General features: G+C 48.7%; 1 protein-coding gene across 1 annotated transcript in view; it reads right to left on the bottom strand.

Moving 5' to 3' along the window:
- RNF126 (ring finger protein 126) overlaps positions 1-8,173 on the bottom strand; it is a 767,042-nt gene that overhangs the window by 536,547 nt on the left and 222,322 nt on the right. The gene's annotated exons all lie outside the window — the stretch shown is intronic.

Below are 8,173 nucleotides of genomic sequence, written 5' to 3'. Positions count from 1 at the left end.
TGGTTCCCTGCAACCTCGCTTCTCGCAGGGAGGGAACCGCCAGAAGGCCCTCGGGAGATGGACCCTGGTGTCCGGGCTGGACGATGGGGGTGGAGACACTCCTTCAGGTATACTGGACCGAGGCTGTTTAGGGCTTTCAAGGTCAACACATAATACTTTGAATTGCGCCTGGAAACGTCCTGCGAGCCAGCGTAGGTCTTTCAGGAACGGTGTTATGTGGTCTCAGCGGCCGCTCCCAGTCCCCAGTCTGGCTGCCGCATTCTGGATTAGTTGCAGTTTCTGGGTCACCTTCAAAGGCAGCCCCACACATTTATATACGGTGTTAGGGGAGGGGTAGTACCTCTGGCAGGGGCATGCCGTGCTCCTTCTGGGGTCAATTTCTCCACCTTTGCCCCCCAACTTGCACTCAGCTCTCACCTGCGGCTCCTAGAAGCCATCAGCGTGAGACAGCAGCCACACCTGGGAACGGCTTCGACTGGCCGACTAAACCAGGTGAGGGCAGCTAAACCAGGTAAAGGGACCCCTGGCCATTAGGTCCAGTCGTGGCCGACTCTGGGGTTGCGGCGCTCATCTCGCTTTACTGGCCGAGGGAGCCGGTGTACAGCTTCCGGGTCATGTGGCCAGCAGGACTAAGCCGCTTCTGGCGAACCAGAGCAGCGCACGGAAACGCCGTTTACCTTCCCGCCGGAGCGTTACCTATTTATCTACTTGCGCTTTGACGTGCTTTTGAACTGCTAGGTTGGCAGGAGCATGGACCGAGCAACGGGAGCTCACCCCGTCATTGCGGGGGTTCGAACCGCCGACCTTCCGATCGGCGAGTCCTAGGCTCTGCGGTTTAACCCACAGCGTCCCTTTTAGTTTGCCTACCCATGCCTTAAACAGTCACAGTTTCCCCTAGAGATTCCTGGGAACTGGAGTTTGAAGTTATCCCCCCCGATCCCCAGCTTGGTTTAACAGCCAGCCCCTCTTTCCCAGGGAATTCTGGGAACTGTGGTCCTGACCGAGAACTCTGCCCTACAAAACTGGGGTAGGGTGGGGCTTTCCCCCCAAGCACCCGCCACCTGAGACATTTGTCTCCCCCTGAAAAACAGAGGCAAGCAATTAAGGAAACAAAAAACCTGTATCCAGGAACTCAGAAGTTGATGGCTATGATATTTTTGTGTATTCATGATGTGCTGTTTTCTTTTTGTTTGCAAGAGATGTGCTGTTTTCCTTTTGTTCTCTTTTCCCTTCCCCATTCCCTCTCTCTTTTTCTTCACCTAAGTTTTCTTTGTGTGTGTATATATGTTGATTTTAAACCGATAAAGATTGCACTTGAAAAACAAACATTCGTCTCCCTCTGCCCAGCGAAATAGAAAGCTAAAAAGCTTGCTGTGTTTGTATGTGTGTGTGTGCAGGCACGAGGGCAATTTCCGGAAGCTTGCAGAGAAACCCGGGGCGCTTTTCTTACCTACATTCTGCGAGACACACACACCCACGAGCTCTGCAGCCGCCAAATCGCCCCCTTTCCGCTGCCCTGGTCATCCGCCGGCGGCCGAATTTATTCACAGATTCAGCAGGAAAGGGGATTAGGTCAACACAAACCATTTTTGAACCACAAAGAGAACGGTCGTCTGGTGTTTTGTTTAGCTGTGGTGGGCAGAGGCTGGTCCGAGTCAAATCCCGAAACTCCCCCAAACCAACCACCCCAGGCCAGGGCCGGATTTCGGTTTGATGAGGCCCTCAGCTCCTGAAGGTCATGGGGCCCTTTATATGTCCAGCTGTCCTTTGTCAACAACAAATTGTCGCTGTTTTTTGGTGTTGAATAAAAGCTACATTGGGACGCGGGTGGCACTGTGGGTTAAACCACAGAGACTAGGACTTGCCGATCAGAAGGTCGGCGGTTCGAATCCCTGCAACAGGGTGAGCTCCCGTTGCTCGGTCCCTGCTCCTGCCAACCTAGCAGTTCAAAAGCATGTCAAAGTGCAAGTAGATCAATAGGCACCACTCCGGCGGGAAGGTGAACAGTGTTTCCGTGCGCTGCTCTGGTTCGCAAGAAGCGGCTTAGTCCTGCTGACCACATGATCCAGAAGCTGTACGCCGCCTCCCTCGGCCAATAAGGCGAGATGAGCGCCGCAACCCCAGAGTCGGCCACCACTGGACCTAATGGTCAGGGGTCCCTTTACCTTTACTTAAATCTACATGGCAACTGATTGACCTAATAGGTATCTGAAGTTATTTTGCCCATGTTGCTGTGCAACCAGTCCATGCAGAATCTAGGCACCCTATATATAGAAAAGCATCTTAAAAGCAGAGACATCACCTTGCCGACAAAGGTCTGTATAGTTCAAGCTATGGTTTTCCCAGTAGTGATGTATGGAAGTGAGAGCTGGACCATCAAGAAGGCTGATCGCCGAAGAATGGATGCTTTTGAATTCTGGTGCTGGAGGAGACTCTTGAGAGTCCCATGGACTGCAAGAAGATCAAACCGATCCATTCTGAAGGAAATCAGCCCTGAGTGCTCGCTGGAAGGACAGATCCTGAAGCTGAGGCTCCAAGACTTTGGCCACCTCAGGAGAAGAGAAGACTCCCTGGAAAAGACCCTGATGTTGGGAAAGATGGAGGGCACAAGGAGAAGGGGACGACAGAGGACGAGATGGTGGGACAGTGTTCTCAAAGCTACCAGCATGAGTTTGACCAAACTGCAGGAGGCAGTGGAAGACAGGAGGGCCTGGCGTGCTCTGGTCCAGGGGGTCACGAAGAGGCGGACACGACTAAACGACAACAAAATAGAAAGGAGCAAACACGTGGTATTTTAGGGAGCAGGCGGGGCCCACGACTTGCGATTTCCTCCTAAAACGGCACATTTGGGCATGCGACACACACATTCCTGGCAAAGCAACTTGCCCCGATATCATGTCTCCTTATGTTATTTCCCCCTGACGTTTTGACACGCAGTTTCCCCTCGCCTCCGTATGCATTAAATGCGGCCGGAGAACAGCCTTGCAAAATTGCAAAAGCAAACCTTTGCGAATCGTTTCGGAAATCTGCGAACGGGGCGGATTTGCCGTTCATCGGTTCGCTGCCCCGTCGGAGACCCGTTGACTGACTCATTTCAGTGGGACTACTCTGGGCTAGAACTGAATTGAATACAGCCCATTATTATTTTATTATTTCTTACCCAAAGCTTCATCTCAAGGTCCCGGGGGCCAGTTAGAGAATCACAACTTAAACAGCCTATAAAAGAAACCCCTGTCCGTACCCCACCCCCAAATCACGAACCGATTCACTGGTCAACAACAAATTTGTTGTCTGCATTTTTTCAGTTGATTTAGGACGAATCTGATGCGCTGAATCCAAAAATCACATTGGTTTTGCTCAATCAGGTCAAGTTTTTGAGCTATGGCCACATGTCATTTTTTTATGTTTTTGTTCACATGTACGCTCGTGTGGAGCATTTTAGAAGAAGTTGGTGGGGGTAAAATGCCATGTTGAATAATTGTTTTGATTGGAAATGATTTTAATGACAAGAAGTATTCAGGTCCGATAGTTCTGGGTGATTATGTCGAAAAGGGATCAGTTTGAAGTCATAAAACCTCAAAATCTTCCATAAATTGGTGCGGCAAAGCATAAAGTTGGGGGATCAAAAGTAAGGATGTTGACTGCTTCACTTACTTGTGCCAGGCTTTTCCAGGATTGACCATGGAGAAGTTGAAAGCTGGCATCATTGACGGTCGTCAGATCTGTCAGCTCATCAGAGATCCAGAGTTTGGAAACGAAGTGGAACTGGAAGCATGGAAGGCATTTGTTCTGGTAGGGAAGAACTTTCTTGGCAACAGTAAGGCCAGAAACTACGCAGAACTTGTCAACAACATGCTGACTGCTTTCAGAAACCTGGGCTGCAACATGAGTGTCAAGATGCACTACCTATTTTCACATATGGACCGGTTTCCTGAGAACCTAGGTTCAATGAGTGACGAGCAGGGGGAGAGATTCCATCAGGACATGAAAGAGCTGGAGACCAGGTATCAGGGTCGCTGGGATGCAGTCATGATGGCTGACTACTGTTGGGCTCTGAAGAGAGACCTCCCTGCCGCTGAGCATTCCAGGAGTTCCAAGAAACAGAAGTTCAAGCCCTGAAGTTTGAAAAATGGTGAAGCAACATGCAATTTACGTGTACTTACCTTTATCAATGCCCACCATTCAGTTTACAGTAAACCTGACCTGATGGAGAGAAATGGATGCCATTTCCTGATTCAGCAGTGCAAAAACACCCGAAATCAGTTGTCGAAATCAAGACAACATTCAAAAAGTAAAAAATCTTTTACGGACACAAAAACACACACGTCGTTCTTTGGGCCATCGAACTGTAGTCCAATCTAGTAATGAAGGGAAGAAAAAGAATTTCTAGTTGTGGCGGAGGGAAAATATTTGGAAAGGACTGATAAAAATGAAAACAGACACAGCGCAAAAGTCCGCTTTTGGGCCTACTACAAAACGTCGGTTGGCTTTTTTTTTTTTTAATGTTTTAAAAAGCATTTTGCGCACGAATCATAATTTACATTACTGGCAGTGCCCCGAAGCGGATCTGTGTAGATTGAGTGTCCCCTCCAGTCCCAAGTGGCTTTTTTCTAAGGTCATACAACATATTAAGCGGAGCTAAAAAGAAGAAGAAAGACTTCAGCTAAGGCAGAGATACCCAAGTGGCGCCCACCGGGTGCGGCTAAACTACAACTCCCAACGACGTCTGGAGGGCCAGGAGTTGCCTGATCGGCAAAGAGGCTGCTCCCGCTCTGAAGAGGGAATATTTATTTTAAATCGAGGCCCTGACCCGGGAGGACTTAAACAATAACAGGCATTACGTGGCTAATAATGTTCTACTAACATATATATAGGGACGCGGGTGGTGCTGTGGGTTAAACCACAGAGCCTAGGACTTGCCGATCAGAGGGTCGGTGGTTCGAATCCCTGCAATGAGGGGGTGAGCTCCCGTCACTCGGTCCCTGCTCCTGCCAACCTAGCAGTTCAAAAGCACGTCAAAGTGCAAGTAGATAAATAGGCACCACTCCAGCGGGAAGGTAAACGGCGTTTCCGTGCGCTGCTCTGATTCGCCAGAAGCGGCTTAGTCCTGCTGGCCACATGACCCGGAAGCTGTACGCCGGCTCCCTCGGCCAGTAAAGCGAGATGAGCGCCGCAACCCCAGAGTCGGCCACGATTGGACCTAATGGTCAGGGGTCCCTTTGCAGTGCACAGAAACGCCGTTTACCTTCCCGCTGGAGTGGTACCTATTTATCTACTTGCACTTTGACGTGCTTTCGAACTGCTAGGTTGGCAGGAGCAGGGACCGAGCAACGGGAGCTCACCCTGTCACAGGGATTCGAACCGCTGACCTTCTGATCGGCAAGCCCAAGGCTCTGTGGTTTAACCCACAGCGCCACCCGCATCCCTATTCTATTCCATATTCTCTGCTTAAGAATTACTACGCTTTGAGCTTCTGTTATCGCACGATTGCAGGAGCGGGACGATTGAAAGGCTTGTTTGCCTTGGTGATATTGAATTGACTACCTTCCCTAATTTTGTTCACACGATATTGATTTATTTTAGTAGTTGCATCTCCACCATATGTTCTCTATTCAAGAACTGTGAAATAATACAGGTTATGCATGTGTTGTCAGAACACAATTAGCTACAGGTTGCCTGTTATTGTTTAAGTTTGCCTGTGCTTGCAACATAGGGGATCTACCGTATTTTTCGCTCTATAAGTCGCACCAGACCACAAGACGCACCTAGTTTTTGGAGGAGGAAAACAAGAAAAAAAATATTCTGAATCTCAGAAGCCAGAACAGCAAGAGGGATCACTGCGCAGTGAAAGCAGCAATCCCTCTTGCTGATCTGGCTTCTGGGATAGCTGCGCAGCCTGCACTCGCTCCATAAGACGCACACACATTTCCCCTTACTTTTTAGGAGGGAAAAAGTGAGTCATATAGAGCAAAAAATACAGTAATTAGCCACAGGTTGCCTGTTATTGTTTAAGTTTGCCTGTGTTCGCAATACAGGGGATTTCTTTTGTTACGTATTGCTGACCTGGGAAGTGGCATTTTCTTCCACACAGCAGCGAATGCTGCTTCTTCGATTAGGGGTCGAAAGCATCTGTGTCGCTGGGGATGCTGCAAAACTACAACTCCCATCATCCCTGCGCATTGGTTGTGCTGGTTTCTGGGGCCAGTGAAAGCTGCCGCCCAGTTTTCAGAAGAGGCATTTCTGCATTCCCAGGAAGAAATTAATCTTCTAGCTAGAGGCAGCTCACCCAATGATATCCAGAGATACAGATAAAATGGTACCTTGGTTCTCAAACGCTGTCGAACAAATCGGCTCCCAAATGCCGCAAACCCAGACGTGAGCGTTCCGGTTTGCGGACGTTTTTCGGGAGCCGAACCTCCGACGCGGCTTCCGCTCGGGTGCAGCCCATCGGAAACCGCTTGCCTTGGTTTCCGAACAGTTTCGGGAGTCGGACGGACTCCCGGAACGGATTAAGTTCAAGAACTGAAGCACCACTGTTTTCGAACAGCTCAGTTCTCGAACGACTTGGAACCCGAGTGCTGAAAACCCAGAAGGGAGCGTCCCTGTTTCCGAACTTTATTTCGGAAGCCGAACGTGCTCTGTTTTGAGCCCCAAGCTTCCATTTCTGGTGTTGCGCTGCTAAATTTGCGCCTTACCGTTCCGGCGGAAGTCTCCCGTTTCTGACTGCAGTGTTCTGAGGTGATATTTGAAGCTAAGCTTTTGTTTTGCTATTTATTTTGGGGGAGGCGTTTTTGTTTGTGTGGCTTTTTCGTTGCTGTGACTGTGACTTGTGTCTTCACTTTTGAGACTGTGTGGAACCCAGACGGAAAAATAAAAAATTGTCCAGTAGCACCTTAGAGACCAACTTAAGTTTGTTCTGGGTATAAGCTTTTGTGTGCATGCTCTGGTTATCTCTCGCTTGGACTACTGCAATGCGCTCTTTGTGGGGCTACCTTTGAAGGTGACCCAGAAACTGCAACTAATCCAGAATGCAGCAGCCAGACTGGGGACTGGGAGCGGCCGCCAAGAACATATAACACCGGTCTTGAAAGACCTGCATTGGTTCCTAGGACGTTTCCGAGCACAATTCAAAGTGTTGGGGCTGACCTTTAAAGCCCTAAACGGCCTCGGTCCAGTATACCTGAAGGAGCGTCTCCACCCCCATCGTTCTGCCCGGACACTGAGGTCCAGCTCCGAGGGCCTTCTGGCGGTTCCCTCCCTGTGAGAAGTGAGGTTACAGGGAACCAGGCAGAGGGCCTTCTCGGTGGTGGCGCCCGCCCTGTGGAACGCCCTCCCACCAGATGTGAAAGAGAAAAATAACTACCAAACTTTTAGAAGACATCTGAAGGCAGCCCTATTTAGGGAAGCTTTTAATGTTTAATAGGTTATTGTATTTTAGTGTTTTGTTGGAAGCCGCCCAGAGTGGCTGGGGGGGACTCAGCCAGATGGGTAGGGTATAAATAAATAATAATAATAATAATAACAACTGTGTGTGCATGCACACGAAAGCTTATACCCAGAACAAACCTAGTTGGTCTCTAAGGTGCTACTGCACATTTTTTTAATTCCCCCCCTCCGACTGCGTCTGACCAACACGGCTACCACCTGAATCTGTGTGGAACCCAGTTCAGCTACTGATTGATTGGTTGTGTGACTGCAGTACGTTGTATATTGCTTTCATTTTATGGATCGACGGTCTCGTTAGATACTAAAACTCATGTCAGATTTCTGTTTTAGGGGGTTGTTTTTAACCATCCGGAATTCGGTGTTAAAAACAGAAGAGGAATGTAAATGGGTAAAACTGATGGTAATTGCAGCCGGGCAGGTTATAGCGAGTAACTGGAAAAAATGCAGAAGAGCTAGGAGTGAACCAATGGAGGAAAAAAAGGAGTAATATTATAATTTCAGAATATCTAACTGTGAAGATGCACAGAATGAAAGGCTTTAAGGTCAGGATTGGTTTGAGGTATTGGATTATTTGGGTAGCTTTGAACAATTTGGGGCAGTTAAAATGTTAAAAGTTAAATTGTGGAGGGAGGAGTGTTAAGGTATATAGAATTGTACATATGGTTGATTTGAATATGTTATTATTGATTAGGTATGCCCAATGTATCAGCCTCCTGGGGGGGTTTCA

This window comes from Podarcis filfolensis, assembly GCF_964270895.1.
Source record: "Podarcis filfolensis genome assembly, chromosome: 18".
NCBI classification, from domain to species: Eukaryota; Metazoa; Chordata; class Lepidosauria; order Squamata; family Lacertidae; genus Podarcis; species Podarcis filfolensis.
The sequence above is the reverse complement of the archived record's forward strand: the minus strand, read 5'-3'. Positions and strand labels throughout refer to the sequence as shown.